This window comes from Strix uralensis, chromosome 3, assembly GCF_047716275.1.
Source record: "Strix uralensis isolate ZFMK-TIS-50842 chromosome 3, bStrUra1, whole genome shotgun sequence".
NCBI lineage: Eukaryota > Metazoa > Chordata > Aves > Strigiformes > Strigidae > Strix > Strix uralensis.
The window spans coordinates 130,286,755-130,303,057 of NC_133974.1; the positions used below are offsets into that span (position 1 = coordinate 130,286,755).

Genomic DNA, 16,303 nt, shown 5'->3' on the forward strand with positions numbered 1-16,303 from the left:
AATTGTATACCCTACATCTGTATTTACACTTTATATGCCTTCACACAGTACAGCTTTATGTATGATACTTACACTGAGTAGCACAATGCAGCTTTGGCTGCTCCAGCAGCAAAGCAAGAGTTCTCTGTACAGACTAAATTCCAATAGAAACAATTGTGGGGAACAGAGGGAAGTGGAAGAAAAAAATGTATACTGTTCATATTAACAGATTTGATGATCTTATAAAAGTTTCTAAATAATTTTTATTCTGAAGACATGCAATTCCATTAAAATACTAGCTTTTATTTTAAAGGAAATGAAGCATTTCCAGTCACTGTGGCTGTAAAAAGCAACTTGTGACTCTTAAGTACTGTAACTGAAAGGCAAGCCAAAAGAATAGTTTTTTAATTTTAGGTTTTCAATCTCAAAATTTGCACTGGAAATTATTTTCAGAGGTGCAGTTGTCAAAACTGAAACCCAAACTCCTGATCTGATGGGAAACACTTTTGTCAAGAATCAACAGAAGAACATTTCACTGAAAATTTAAAGACAGAAACAGATGCGCTAATTTGATATCCTCCATAATTCTAGAATTCAAAAACTCTTCATTTTTACAAGCTGTTTTTTAATGTTAACGTACTTACTCTAACAGTCTAATAACATTCACTGTGTTATTAAACAAAGGGCTTTAAATGATCTCAGAATGTATGTTGTTAGTGTATTGTTATACAACAATGGCATCTAATTCGGAACATATTTCAGGAATCAAACTGTTTATACAAATACATCAAACACTTCATAGATTCTGCAAATGGAAAAGATAACAAGATATGCGACCTAAACAGAATGAATACCAACGCAAAGTGGTAAGTCAGTCAAGGAAAGTCATCTGCTCATAACCTGTTGAAACCTTGGCCCAGGATAAGCAGATATTAGATGGTGGATTATTATCTCAAATCCCCCAGTGAGCAGATAAACCCAAACAAATACTTTTTATTGCTATACTCATTTTTACAATTGGCTCCTACATGAGTATTCTCATTTCTTTAAACTGCATCACTTCAAACAGCATAAAAACAGCCAGAAACAAAAATACTTGGGATGCTGGGGATAAGCACAGGGAGTTTGTATTCAGCTACATCATTCCAAACGTGCTGTATCATTAAACCAGACGGGACTGGAGATCCAGCCTCCCAAGACACATATTAGCATTTCCCATTTCTGTGATTATTCCATGGATGTGAGCTGTAGGGTCAGAATTAATTGAAGCTTAGTTGAAAAGGAAACATATGATAGTTTGGCTAGCTTTTGGGGGCGGGTGGGAAGGAGGCGAGCTGCAGCTGTCACACATGCTTTCACTTTCCAGAAGGACAACTGCAAACATAGGTGACGCCATCAGCATTACAGTATAGTCAGCTTGAAGTTTGCTGTCTCTGCTTCAGATGAGAAATGGTCTTTGTAGTATCAAAAGCTTGGGAATTTTGTTATATTAATTGGTCTACAAAGCCTTGCTTTGTTTATAATCAGTTTTAATTAAAGACAATTTTGAAACACATTTCCCAGTTCCACTGGGAGACAAACATGCCCTACACTGTAAAACTTTAGTTCTCCAGGCTAAGCAAATATGTCCTGTTTCTTTCTAATGTTACCTCTTCCCTTAAGTTGTGGTACTTAGCTACAGTAATTTTATTCTGCTCTCAGATGATGTCAATAGTTCAAAATAATACACTAGGATCCTGATGACCACTCAAAAACGTCACAATGCTGAAGAGGACTTCCAAAGGCATAACTGATAGGAGTTACCTATCCTAATTGTCAGGAGTTAGATATCTATTACAGGAGTCATCAGTCTCCAGATGGCAAAAGCATGGTTAAGATATTTTGTGGGGAAAAAATAAAATAAAATAAGGAGCTTGTGTAAAATATCTTGTCCTATAATAAACAGGAAAATTATAATATAATCCACCCTTTTCAAGTTTTTTCTAAAAATCAGTAAATGTTCTACATTCAGTTATGCAAGTTCAAACATCTACAGCGTTAAGTATAATTATGCATTGTCATTGGCCTGTACACTGCGCCAGCTATATTATGACAATATGTGGATGCTATCTTCAAATTTTTGCTTCTAAAAAACCCTGAAAAAAGTATTCTCCTCCTTTATTTTTCTGACCCTAAAGAAAATGACATGTCTTTTTCTTTATACATTAGCACCAATGATTTTCAGTATTTTCACTCCTCTTCCAGAGCAATAGCAACAGGCAAAAATCATTGAAGTGAGTGTAGAGCACAGGGCAGGTATTTGTCATTACACAAAATTTACCTTTCATTTACAAGCGTGTCTAGGAGCACTGTGATTCAAGGCAATATACAGAGTTTCCCAAACTGCAGGACACACTTTTCAAGTAGTCAAATACCTCAACCTGCATAAACACATGGCTCAGGATAGCTATTTATGCCATCCCCACTGCTGATGGCTATATGGGAGCAAAGGAAGTTTGGTGACACCTGACACCATACGTTTCTCATTCTTTAAGTAGATAAAGTTACAATTTGATGTGTGCATAGCTTTTCCGTATATTTTTTCCAGAATCTCCAGGGTTTGTTATTTTTGGGATTTTCTTCATAGGAAAAAAAAGGGGGAGGGGGGAAAAAAGAATTTTCTTTTCACCATACAGTCAAGTTGCACGGAACTAGTGCCTCTCTAGTTACTGTTCAAAGCAAGGTGGTTTTTCAACTTTGAATTTCAAGAGTCTTTTAGAAAACAACAGGTTACCAGTGATTGGTTTTACTGTCATGAGATTAATCAGGTCACCTGACAAGAGGAACTGGTGACTATAAATAGTTTCTTACCAGCTGATTCAGAAAAAGAGCAGAACAGACCAGAGAGAAGGCTCCAGAAGAAGCCACAAGCAGGAAGCCTCAAGGAATTTATGATCTGAGTCCATTCTTCAGAATAGTGAAGAATTAAGAAGAAAAAAAGGGGCAATACTGCTTTTGACCTTTTGTCTTTTCTGGATAAGAACTGCTTGGTTCTGGAAATTTGAAAATCTTGTTGGTTGTTATAAATATTGCATAGTTCCAAGGAGATGAGTTGTAACCCAAAACCATCCTCAACGCTAAGTGATTCACTATATTATTGGGGAATCTGCAGTTGCTTGTACTAGATGCCAAAATGGGAATACAGGATCCTGAATCACAAAAAGGGGAAAAGACAGAAGATGTGCACAACTGCAAGAGTAAGTAGAAACTCATACCCACAGACTAAGCTCTACTATGTTTCAGAAAACAGTCTCTGAGCTGCATAGTGTAGTTTCGTGAGTGTCCAGCAAACAACCAGGCTGCCCTGTGGAAATCTCAAATGGGATTCTGTTTTATTTATTAGAGTCATAAAAAAGTTTTGAATAAATAGCTGACCTTGTTAAAGAAGGGTTATAGCCATCAGCTGACACTGCCTAGCTCTTTTTAGTCCTCTGCTTTCAAAAAAAATCTGAGATCACTCTGCAACAGTAAAAAGGGAGCAGCAGATCAACAGCAATAGCATAGGGGCAGGGGGGTCAAACTTGAAGATCTATCCTCAAAGATGCTGTACTAAATCATACACTGATTAAGCAGGAATCAGTCAACCTAAAATACACTCAGACTTTGCAAGAGCAAGGAGGAAACTCCCCCTTTATAACCTGAATATGAGTTAAATCTAAGCAATCAGTAATCTTTTGCAAGTGGTTGGCTTGCTGTTTTAGGAGAATAGTCCATGTATGAGCAATTCCTAGAGGGAGTAACATTCAATTTTCTGGTGGTTTAGTGTAAGGAAAGAAGTAGTATCTGAAAATTCAACCCATGAGCTATAGGAGTATTTGGATCCCATTCAGGGATGCCAAGCAAAGAGGTGCAGGCAGAGAACAAGCCTTTAGAACAAACTTCTGAGAAAAGTAGTCTGAGAACACAACAAGACACTAGGATGCATCGTCAAGGCAGTATGTTGGCTCCTAGAAGATGCAGATAGACATATTCTATCTGGATATTAAATGTAAGAACTAATGGGGAAAAGAAAACAAGAAATACATGTGGATGATTCAACGCCTAGGAAAATGTAAAGAAATGTAAGTAGTTTCAGATCTGATGGAGTTATGTATAATGGAGACTTTCAAATTAAGGACTAATACGCTGTTGTAATTGTGAGAGAGCCACCCAAAGCAACAGATTAAAATAAATTAATCAAGACAACTCCTTCAAGAACACCCTAAGTATCTGTCATGGCAAAGGATCTGCATGGTTTTTAGCAATATAAAAATGCTTCAGTGCAAACAGAGCCCTTCAGTTCATCACCCACAGTCAGGCTAAGGAGTAATTACCTAATCTAAACATCTGAACTGGTCTCGGAGAACTGCTCTATCAGGTACAATGTTGAAAAAGAGGCCTAAATTGCATGAGAGAATTAAGCTTAATTTAGGTTGTCAATCTATGCTGGTCTGGTCCCAATTCCGTAGGAGGTTTTGTAGCCTACATATTGAAAGGAGCCATGAAGCTGTAGCTCAAACAATTGCAAAAACCAAGTTTTTCCCGAGGGCAAAGTCTCCGAGTAACAGTGCAATCTCAACATTGTTTTGAAAGGATATATACCATGTCCATGCCTGTGTCAGAACTGATCCAGAAAAACAGAAGTAGCAGCACAGTATTTGTTCAAGATAATAAAAAGATAATTTGAGATTCCAACAAGCTACTTTCACCCTTCTGTCGTAAAATATTATTATAAAAACTATGGTATTTTTTAAATCATAGCTAGCAAGCGATGAAGAAACACTGATCTCTGCAGCAACCTGCACTTATGGTGCTTTGAGTTGGGTAGGGTGAGAGGCCGTGTTAACTGGATAGCTGAAGATATTCACAATCTACCTAAATGCAATTAATTCTTAATTTTAAATTTTAAGGACATCTCCTAGGGATTGGGCACACCAACAGAGTGCCACGGGATAACACGTTATTGTGTATCACCTGATCTTTGGTAGGGTAAAGATTACAGCTACCTTACCAAGCTCTCACCTTAAGCTATCAACAATACAAGTTTGGTATTATGACAGCAATTCACGATGAGAAGAATGGCCTTGTCATTGCTGTACTAAACTGGAATTTGGGTCGTCCTTTGTGGTTCTAGAAAGTCAGTGCTGGGATTTAGTTTCTTACCCAGGTGGAAAGACAAAGGAACCAGTACGCACCCTGTACAAAAAGCTCTACACACCTGAATCACATTTTTTAATGATCAGATACTACAGTAATAGTATCATCATATTAAGTACTGAGAACTGGTAACCCTAACAATGACCGTTACTTCCTTTGATTTCTGCACTGTAGATCAGAGAAATACCTAGTTCCCTATCAGCTTCTTCAATACTTCCTCATAGTAACTAAATTGAATTTCAAAATTTAGCTATTTCTAACAATCACGGGTCTGGAGATTGGTTAAAACAACTAGAATGCATAGATGTTCATAATACATAAAAGGGCTTGCTTAAAGTCTTGCTAAGAAACAGCAAGGATGACTAAAGCTTCCAATAAACCTAAAAATCATGAACACTAAAGTGACAATATAATTTTCTGAAGAAATTACAGCCAGTAATAAAAAGGTTTGAGGACCTTTTTCAGACCTTTAACTTGTTAAATAATTTTCACAGGTTTTCACATACGTGCTCTACATACTGTATTTTAATATTAACAAGCCAAAGTATAAACAAAAGATCACGAAGTATGTATTGGCAAGCTCCTGATGTATTCGGTAAGCATACAAAAAGAAGAACCATCCTGGACAGCTAAGCTTAGTAATGTGCCGCCTGATTTTATGTGTTTCTGCATATGCTAGTTGTGACTAGAAAATTAAGTGCAATAAAAATTAAAGTAAAAAGACACCACCCTCAGTATCTTTTGATGTAAACTCTGTCAGAGGAAATAAATTCAGCCATTGGATAGCATGGAAAACACAATTTACAAAATTCTCGTAAGGTGAAGAAGAGATAAACCACAATGTTTGTTTGGTAAGGTAATGTGCACATTACTAAGATGAAGGGAGCAGCAGTTCTCAAGCGTATGATGCATCCAGTAACATATTTTTTGAGTTTACTGCACAACAGCTGCAGGGATGGGCCGACTTCCCTCTCACAAAAACAGAATGGGGAAGTGAGGGCAGGTCCCACGCAGGAAATTGTTCCACGTTCCCCAACTTTGCAATTCTTTCACAGTCTCCGATTCCTTTTTACACTAAGAGACAAGGTCTCACCTGCTCTAAAATCTAATTCCTTCCCTTCCTCTCATGAAGATGTTACCTACCGCAGCATGCAGCTACTGAAGTGGGAAGCAGGAGGCAACAGAAAACCAAACATCTGCAGTCCATGTTTCAATATAAAATATTTGCAGATGTTAAACCTTTATGCCAAAACAATTTAACAGATTAAAGATACATTGATTACACATGCTCAGACTTTAAGACAAATACATAAAGCAAAACTATTTTTTGTTTGCAAAAAAAGACTAGCAAGCCAGATTTCTTAATATTGTTAAATTTGCTTCAGTGATTCAAAAGTTACATTTTCCAAGTGCGTAAAAGAAGTACTTTTTAACTCTGTGTTTTAATTAATTTGTCTTTTAAACAAAGCTAAGCCAGGAAAGTTTCAGAACTCCTTGAAAGCTTTTTCAGAAATAACGTAAGAAAAAAAGTGATTCATTTCTGAAAACAGCATGTTACAAAAGTGACACCCTTTGGACAAAATCCTTCTGTTAAGTGGGAGCATATTGAGTCAATGTAAAGCAGAGGAAAGCTCAACAAAATAATCAATGCTTTATCTACAAAGGTACAAGGGAAGAAACAGATGATCCTTCCAAGTGAACGAATCACAGAATCATCTAGGTTGGAAAAGACCTTGAAGATCATCCAGTCCAACCATTAACCTCACACTGACAGTTCCCAACTACACCACATCCCTAAGCGCTATGTTGACCCGACTCTTAAACCCCTCCAGGGATGGGGACTCCACCACTGCCCTGGGCAGCCCATTCCAACGCCCAACAGCCCCTTCTGGAAAGAAATGCTTCCTAAGAGCCAGTCTAAACCTTCCCTGGTGCAACTTGAGGCCATTCCCTCTTGTCCTATCACTTATTACTTGGTTACAGAGACTCATTCCCAGCTCTCTGCACCCTCCTTTCAGGGAGTTGAGGAGGGCGATGAGGTCTCCCCTCAGCCTCCTCTTCTCCAGACTAAACCCCCCCAGTTCCCTCAGCCACTCCCCATCAGACCTGTGCTCCAGACCCTGCACCAGCTCCGTTGCCCTTCTCTGGACACGCTTGAGTCATTCAATGTCCTTTTTGTAGTGAGGGGCCCAAAACTGAACCCAGTAATCGAGAGGCGGCCTCACCAGTGCCGAGTACAGGGGTAAGATCCCTTCCCTGTCCCTGCTGGCCACACTATTGCTGATACAAGCCAGGATGCCATTGGCCTTCTTGGCCACCTGGGCACACTGCTGGCTCCTGTTCAGCCGGCTGTCAATCAACCCCCCCAGGTCCCTCTCTGACTGGCAGCTCTCCAGCCACTCCTCCCCAAGCCTGTAGCGCTGCTGGGGGTTGTTGTGGCCCAAGTGCAGAACCCGGCATTTGGCCTTATCGAAGCTCATACGGTTGGCCTCAGCCCATCGCTCCAGCCTGTCCAGGTCTCTCTGCAGAGCCTCCCTACCCTTGGGCAGATCAACACTCCCACCCAACTTGGTGTCATCAGCAACTTACTGAGGGTGCACTCGATCCCCTCGTCTAGATCATCAATAGAGATGTCAAACAGGAGTGGCCCCAAAACCCAGCCCTGGGGGACACCACTCGTGACCGGCCGCCAACTGGATTTAACTCCATTCATCACAACTCTTGGGGCCTGGCCATCGAGCAGCCAGTTTTGCCAGGAGAATGCTGTGGGAAACGGTGTCAGAGGCCTTACTAAAGTCAAGGTAAACAACATCCACAGCCTTTCCCTCATCCAATAAGCAGGTCACCCTGTTGTAGAAGGAGATCAGGTTTGTCAAGCAGGACCTGCCTTTCATAAACCCATGCTGACTGGGCCTGATCATCTGGTTGTCCCGCACGTGTTGTATGATGGTACTCAGGATGAGCTGCTCCATCAGCTTCCCGGGCACCGAAGTCAAGCTGACAGGCCTGTAATTTCCCAGATCATCCTTCTGACCCTTCTTATAGATGGGCATCACATTGGCCAGTTTCCAATCTGTCGGGACCTCCCCGGTCAGCCAGGACTGCTGGTAAATGATGGAAAGTGGCTTGGCGAGCACCCCAGCCAGCTCCTTCAGCACCCTTGGGTGTATCCCATCAGTCCCATAGACTTGTGTATGTCTATGTGATGCAGTAGGTCACTGACGATCTCCTCCTGGAACGCAGGAGGAGATCCCCCAGTCTCTGTCTTCTGGCTGAGGAGGCTGGATTCCCTCAGTACAACTAGTCTTGCTATTAAAGACTGAGGCAAAGAAGGCATTAAGCACCTCAGCCTTTTCCTCGTCACTCATTACCATGTTTCCTCCTGCGTCTAGCAGGGGATGGAGGCTCTCTCTGGTCTTTCTTTTGCTGCTCACATACTTATAGAAACATTTCTTGTTGTCCTTGATTGCTGAAGCCAGATTAATTTCCAGCTGGGCTTTAGCCCTCCTGATTTCCGCCCTGCACAGCCTCACAGCCTCTTTGTAATCACCGTGAGTCACTAGCCCCTTCTTCCAAAGGCCGTAAACTCTCCTTTTCTCCCTGAGTTGCAGCCAAAGCTCCCTGTTTAGCCAGGGTGGTCTTCTCTGTCACCGGCTTCTCTTACAGCACCTGGGGACCGCCTGTTCCTGAGCCATTAAGACTTCCTTCTTAAAGAGTGTCCAGCCTTCCTGGACCCCTATACCCTTCAGGATCGTCTCCCAAGGGATCCTTTCAAGCAGGTGCCCAGACAAGACAAAGTCAGCCCTTTGGAAGTCCAGGATGGCAGTTCTGCTTCCCCCTCTCCTGGCCTCTCTAAGAATAGAGAACTCTATTATTTCATGATTGCTGTGCCCTAGTCAGCCTCCAACTGCCACATCATCCACCAGTCCTTCTCTGTTCACAAAGAGGAGATCCAGCAGGGCACCTTCTCTGGTCGGTTCACTCACCAGCTGTGTCAGGAAGTTATCTGCCACACATTCCAGGAATCTCCGGGACTGGTCCCGCTCTGCTGTGTTGTATTTCCAGCAGATGCCTGGGAAGTTAAAGTCTCCCACAAGACCAAGGGTAAGCGATCATGAGATTTCTCCAAAATGCCTACAGAATATTTCATCCACCTCTCTGTCCTGGGTGGGTGGCCTATAGTAGACTCCTACTACAACATCTGCCCTGTTGGCCTTCCCCCTGATTCTAACGCAAAGACACTCCACCCTGTCTTCACTACACTTGTACTCAAAGCAATCGTAACAGTCCCTAACATACAGTGCCAGCCCACCACCTCTCCTTCCTTGTCTGTCCCTCCTAAAGAGCTTGTAGCCATCAATTGGCACACTCCAGTCATGGGAGACATCCCACCATGTTTCTGTTATAGCCACTACCTCATAATTTTCCTGTTTCATCATAGCTTCAAGCTCCTCCTGTTTGTTACCCATGCTGTGTGCATTGGTATACATGCACTTCAGATGGGCTGGTGTTTTGCCCCCTTCCCTCTTCGAATCTAGTTTAAAGCTCTGTCAATGAGCCCAGCTAACTCCTGCCCCAAGATCCTCTTCCCCCTCTGGGACAGGTGCATCCCATCTAATGTCAAAAGGTCTGGCATCTTGGACACTAACCCATGATTGAAAAATCCAAAGCCCTGACGGTAACATCAGTCTTGGAGCCACAAGTTCATCTGTCGAGTTCTCCGGTATTCTTCTTCATCCATCCCCCCAACTGAAGGGATGGAGGAGAACACAATTTGTGCCCCCGACCCCTGAATCAGTTTCCCCAAGGACCTGAAATCTCTCTTCATTGCTTTAGGACTTCTCCTGGTAATGTCATCGCTACCTACCTGAAAAACCAAGAGAGGGTAGTAGTCCTTGGGTCTCACTAGAGCGGGGAGTTTTGCCGTGAGGTCCTTGACCCAGGCCCCAGGGAGGCAGCAGACTTCCCTATGAAGCAGGTCTGGTCTGCACATTGGGCCTTCGACACCCCTCAGAATGGAGTCACCTACTACAATGACTCTTCTGGGGTTCTTTTTAGAACTGGTTTTAATACCTGGTCTGGAACGACCCGGCCTTGGTGGACCTTGGTCTTCCTCCTTGTTTGTCTCATTTTCTTCCTCCTTGTCTTCTTCACTCAAAAGTTCCAGGGCCCTGAATCTATTGTGAAGGGGCACCATGGAGGGTGAGGGAGGTTGGGAGAGGATTTTCCTGCCTCCATGAGCAGGGACCTGTTTCCAGCCTCCCCCATCTCTTAGGTCCCCTCCTTCTGCCTGGTAGCAAGAGGATGAGGGATTACCTGCCTCATTTGGAGCCTCCATTTGCTCCTGTTGCTTCATGCGTGCCAAGGTGCTACTCCACCAGTCAATTTTCCTTTCACACTCCCTAATACTTCTTAATCTCTCGACCTCTTCTTTGAGTTCCGTCACCAGGCTGAGCAGGTCATCCAGCTGATCGCAGCACACACAGGTGGTGTCACTGCTGCCCTCCAGCAGGATTGACAGGCTCAGGCACTCCCTGCAGCCCGGGACCTGGACCGCTGCATGTTTGCGTGGCAGCTCCGTCTGGGTCGCCACATTCTTTCTGGTGGTGGTTTCAACGCGAGTGGAGACCATGGTTCAGTCCACTTGTGGAGGACGGTAAGATGAAACTAGCTCAGATAAGTTCTAGACCCAGATGGACTGCGCCCTGTCTGCTCGCACTGCCGCGCAAACTGACACGCCTCACCCTTCTGACGCATCAGGCCCTGTTTGCCCGCCCTGTTCGCCACGCTCCTGGTCACTCACGCTCCCTGGGGGCTGCTATTGTATGTGAGGGGTGTCGTTACTCCAGTCTCTGCCCACTCTGAGTCCCCGCTGCCCTCGTTCGCAGCTCACTCTTCCCGCTCAGGGGGGAGGCGACTTGAGGCTCTCCCTCTTCCCTGGGCTTCTGCCTTCTGTCTTGTGGTTTTGCTGCTGTTTTTTGATGCTTTCAGAAGCGTCCCCCACCGCTATCCTCCTCTTTGGAGCCCCTCTCCTCAGCAACTGAACTGAAAAGGTGGAGGCAAGGAGTTTTAAACTGCCATCATTACTCCAGTCTCCGCCCACTCTGAGTACCCGCTGCCCTTGTTGCAGCTCACTCCTCCCGCTCAAAATCTTACTGCTGAAAAGGCAGGATCAAATGGATGGAGAATACATCGTATTTCAAAATGGAAACAGATTGGCAAAAATCTCAAGGAATTACCAGCTGGAAAACAAAGACCTAAATTGTTTTTATCTGGCATTGAACAGAGTATATAATAAATAGACTTTATGCATAAATAAAAGAAAAATGGATACAAAAGAAATAGGAGCAAAAACTGATATATAAAAATAAGTAAAATATTAACATAGTTGGATAAGCAAAATATTAACAATGTCGGAATACTGAAGAGTCAGCAACAAGCAAGAACACGTTGTAAAATGTACCACGATTCCTGGTGGAGGTGTTTGTCACCAGAAAGGCTGCTTAGACTAAAACTTAACCTGCTAAGGAAGCTATTTTCCCATTTGTCTGTCCTTGCCCATTCTGCCTCCATCTTCCAGAGATACCGCTTCCAGACCAAACAGGTACAACTGTCCCCTAACAGTTTTGATACAACATCTGTTTAAAAAGACATCCTAAAAACTACTGAGTTTGATATAAATAAATAGGGAGTGACTATTCTTAAGCAAACTTAAGAAGTGGCAACCTCTGGTAGGAGAATAGGGCAATGAAAAGCAGGTGGTGGATGACTAGACCTTAACTTAAATCAGATGCAGCTGAAAAAGTACACCTTGACTGTTCTAATATCAGGCCTTCAGAAGGCACCCAGCAACACATCACTCACCTGTGAGGAAGGCAGGTGCGTACAGCATTAGATCATACACAGTAATTACTATTTACATGCACCTAGCAGGCACATCAAAAATTTGTAACCAAAAAAAAAAAAAGTGGATCCTGCTGCAAATATTCCTCTTTCTACAACTCAGTATCTCAGGTTGGGGGGCTAAGTGCCTACCATTTTTCTTCTAAGGAGTTGTAAAAATGAGTTTATCAACTCAAGTCTCTTCCAGTAGGGCAAAAGAAGATCCAAACTAAGTGTGATTGTTTTTAACATGAAAACAAACATTCAGTGGACATAGAAAGAAACAAACTCAGTACTTTACACAAGTATAGATTAATCTAACACTGGTTTTGTCAGTTTCTATAATTCTTTTTCACACTAACTGCATTGATAGGTATTATATTCACATGTGGTCAATCAAGTAATGAAAACCCAAGGGAAAACACTTGGTTTTAATACAATGTACAGACAGTATGAGTAACACATTGCTCATTTTCACCTATTATGAAGTATAATAGAAACAACATGCTCTCAAGATTGCAGAGAAGTCCTATTTTAAAGCTGGGAGGTGGGGAATGGCAAGGATGACTGAATTATTCTCAAAAATATTTATCTAATTCACTGAGATCAAAAAAGCTGTTGCCTCAAAGCAAAAAAGGACATCATTTTAGTAATGTTAAAAAGGACTATCAGTACCTAGGATTTCAACTGATATTTGGGAATGCATTTAAAAAAAGTTGAAGCTTTAAATTTCAAAGCCAATTTTTTCAAATTTCCCGTGGATTATGTTACTAATTGGGAATATGTGGGAATATTTCCCACAACTATGTTTATAAAACTCAAGTTCCAGTGATAATTAGCAGCAATCCTAACACACGTGGAAAACATTAAAATCACTTAAAATGATAAATAGTGTTGATTTTATGTAACAAAATGTACACTTTAAATACATAAAAAGTTATACTGGGTCAATCCACAGGTGCACAATGACCCATATGCTCTGACAGTGACTAGTAGTAGATGTCTACAGGAAAAAGTTAAAAAAGATAAGCAAATAATGATACTTTCCTCAGTAGATATATTAGACATTCAGCAAAGTCTAATGACATTTTGGTAAACAGCAAAACTCTACAAATGCATCTTAGTACCCTTTCCTGTTGTGTGCAAATAAGAGAATCATGCTCAAGCTAGTGCTTTCTCCCTCAGAAGACTAATTCTGCTTCACTCGTCTCCCCGATTCCCCCCATACTGAATCGAACTGCTGAAAAAAAGCCCACCTTCTGTACATAAGATGATACTCTTGTGTAAAACAGTCCCTTAACTTTTTTTTGTTCTTATTTTCTAGCCAAAGATATATTTCTACATTTATCAGATTCTTTTCTCCTTGCTCTATCAGTAAGCCTGTCACAAAAAATTGCCATAGATCTCCTAATGCTCCATGACATTTTTCACTAATTTAAATTCATCATTCAAGACTTTCTCCATGCCTGCCAATTCCTCCTTAACGCGTCTTCTAAGTGGGTGAGTGCTGTAGTAGTACTGACAGAAGAAAGCAGCTCAGTAAAGTAAGGTATGCCATCAAATAATGAGCGTCTAAGATGTCACCTGGCTGAATTAAATCTTGCTTAATTGGAATGTTCATGTCTATCCAATAATAGATGTATGAAATGTTAATGACACGAAAGACATATGAAAAGTTAAAAATTAAAATCAAACTGAATTACTTAACATGTCTGCAGTACACCTAATTTTCCATAACCTTTATCTACCTGCTTAGCTCTGTAAGGGGAAAAAGAAATATAGCTTACATGCAACAAACATCCCTACCAGCTGCATTGTAATTTGGTGCTCATAATCAATAAAAATAAGACAACCATCACTGTCAACTGCTTCATATCCCACAAGGGGTAAATAATTTTCATCAGTTTTGATTTTGCTCCTCTGAAAAATGAAATTCCGAGAATGATATAGCATTTTGCGTTAACAGAAACTGCATTTTTCCTTAAAAATGTCAATGATCAGTTGCCAGAGCTGTAAAAACTAGGCCCAGTTTACACTACGTGCCAACAAAAACAACTGTTGCTTAACTTGCTAGCCCTTTTAATTTATAACCATATCAAGGAGATATAACTCAAATTTGTAAGCAACAAAAAAATAATTACTGGTGCACCAGCGTAAGAGAAGACTTTTTCCCTGGCTTGCTGAAGTACAGTTCTGGTCTATATCACTCTCAGTTCCCAAGGCTCTTTCCACCTCTCCTTATCTCGGTCTTCATTTTCCCACTGTCAAAGCCTGTTTTTCCAGGAAGGAAAGTTATGGTAAAGATGAGGAATATTGTTCAGCACCTCTTTGCCCTTTGGCACTGCTATCAAACACTGGGATTTTATCTGCCACATTAGCAGAGATCTTACAAAAAGCACATTCCTTTTTGTATAATGTACATGGTGGTCACTCAAACAATAACCAGCAACAGATGTCTGAAGTGAGGAGAATGGACTATTTAAATAGAACTTTATAAATTCTGATGATACTTTCCCAGATTTGAAACCTTGACACTTAATTTATAACGCTCAGTATGGCCATACACTTTCCTTGGTGTGTTTATTTCTCGTTCCAACCTCGGTAAGTATACTTTTGTCCATCATGCTTTAAGTTTTACTATGACCTTGCAGATAATCTTACCCTCAACTTGCATTCGTTTAATAGTGTAAAGATAGTGGTAAAAAATGACAAACCCTTTGCAAAGAATCCGATACCCAAATAAGGAATTCTGACAGGGGCTATGAACTTAAATGCTTACATAAAATTACTGGTCACATTCAGTACCCTGCAATGACCATCTGGGAAAGTTTTTCTTTCAAAGGAAGCACAAAAGTATGGAAGAAATGTAACCTACCAGGGTCTTTTCCACTGAAGTTTTAGTGTTACAAGATTTGTATTTAGGTCTGCTTTCCAGTGATTTTTAAAAAGCACTCTCAGTCAATATGCATGGGAAATTAAGTAATAACTGCTTTAAACAGCCTTACGGTTTAGTGTTACAAGAAAGTGTTGGAGGTCTTAGAAGAAAATTCTCCATGAATCCATATTTGTAAACCATATCTGCCAATAGCACTTTTACTCATATAGAAATAGTAGAACTAAAGATCAATTTGGCATAACAGAAACAGTTTAAGACTAAAGATCAATTTGACATTGAGAAGCAGTTTAAGACTAAAGTCTTTATAACGCTTCATTATGTTTAATTATCTTGTTTTCACAGTCCCTTTTAACACAGATTCCTATACGTATTTCTGGTTACAGCTGCTTAAGAAAAAAGTAATTTTTTTTTAAGATGTCATTAAAAAAATCCATCTCAGCTACAGAAACAAAGGATACCAACAACAGCAGCAGCAATGGAAAAGAATAGATTTTAAAAGAAAAGGTCAAATTCTGCCATTGTAACATCTCTGCAAGATGCATGAAAGATCTACAGACACACACTTAGAGACAATTTGTCGTACTTGAGGACAAAACGTATCCTTCGGGATCTTTAAACTTGCCAATATGTAAAACCAAGCAGAATCATTAGAAGTTTCACATTCCTGACTAAATTTTTAAAACAGTTGAATAAGATGAAGAATAATCCCAGAAAACATGCAACTCTAACAATTTTAAAGCTCTGCAATCAGCTTCAATAGCATAAATCCACTTGAATTTTGCTCAAGACATTCAGCCATGAATTTCAGGGTCATTTTTAGGGAATACACTTCCCCTTTCTTCTAAAGGCAGCGCAACAGTAGTATCCTGTGTAAAGGTTTTACCTGCTGTGGGCAGTAGATAAACAGATCTATGAAGCATTCTTCCAACAGACAGATCATATTACAGGTCAGAAAGTTTCTTTTCTTCCTGTTACAATATTCACCTGTACCCATGTTATTGGAAACCCACAAAATTCAAAAAGACAGGTTGACAAGATGGAAAAGCCTCTTTGTATACAGCAATAACATTTTTGACAGAACTTAAGCAATGCCTACCAGTAGTCAGAAATTGTATATTAAAATACATGATGACAGATGCTACTAATCAGCAACACGATTTCATCTGTTTAAAAAAAAAAAGCTACAGCTGTCATACAATTGAGTGAAAATCACAGGAGCAAAACCAAAGGATGAACTCACATACTGCAAAAATCACCTACCAAAGACAATGGCTGATAAGACTATGCTAACTAGGGATCTTCAACAATATCTGCAAGGCTGGACTGCTATGGCTGAGTTTTCGCTTCCTGTGTGTCTGCATCTTTTTAAAG

At 40.9% G+C, this 16,303-nt stretch overlaps 1 protein-coding gene across 1 annotated transcript in view; it reads right to left on the bottom strand.

The window, feature by feature from the left end:
* SLX4IP (SLX4 interacting protein) overlaps positions 1-16,303 on the bottom strand; it is an 83,002-nt gene that overhangs the window by 42,403 nt on the left and 24,296 nt on the right. The gene's annotated exons all lie outside the window — the stretch shown is intronic.